This window comes from Penaeus monodon, chromosome 32, assembly GCF_015228065.2.
Source record: "Penaeus monodon isolate SGIC_2016 chromosome 32, NSTDA_Pmon_1, whole genome shotgun sequence".
In the NCBI taxonomy this organism is placed as follows: Eukaryota; Metazoa; Arthropoda; class Malacostraca; order Decapoda; family Penaeidae; genus Penaeus; species Penaeus monodon.
Genome location: NC_051417.1, coordinates 10,335,506 through 10,335,727, shown reverse-complemented (window position 1 = coordinate 10,335,727; position 222 = coordinate 10,335,506).

Here is a 222-nt window from a genome sequence, read left to right as displayed (position 1 = left end):
TTACGTTAGCTCCTATAACGTTGGGTGGAGGTTGCCTGCATGTCTTCAGGGCCACCGCCAGAACCCCAGATAAACGATTTTTAAAGGGAAAACTATCATAAACATATAATGTGTGAGTTTACAGAAAATAATCATAATAATAGTTTTGAATGTGAACTCTCATACTTATAAATATGAATCAGAGAACCAGTACGCCAGTTCATATATTCTGCTAAGCAGTAT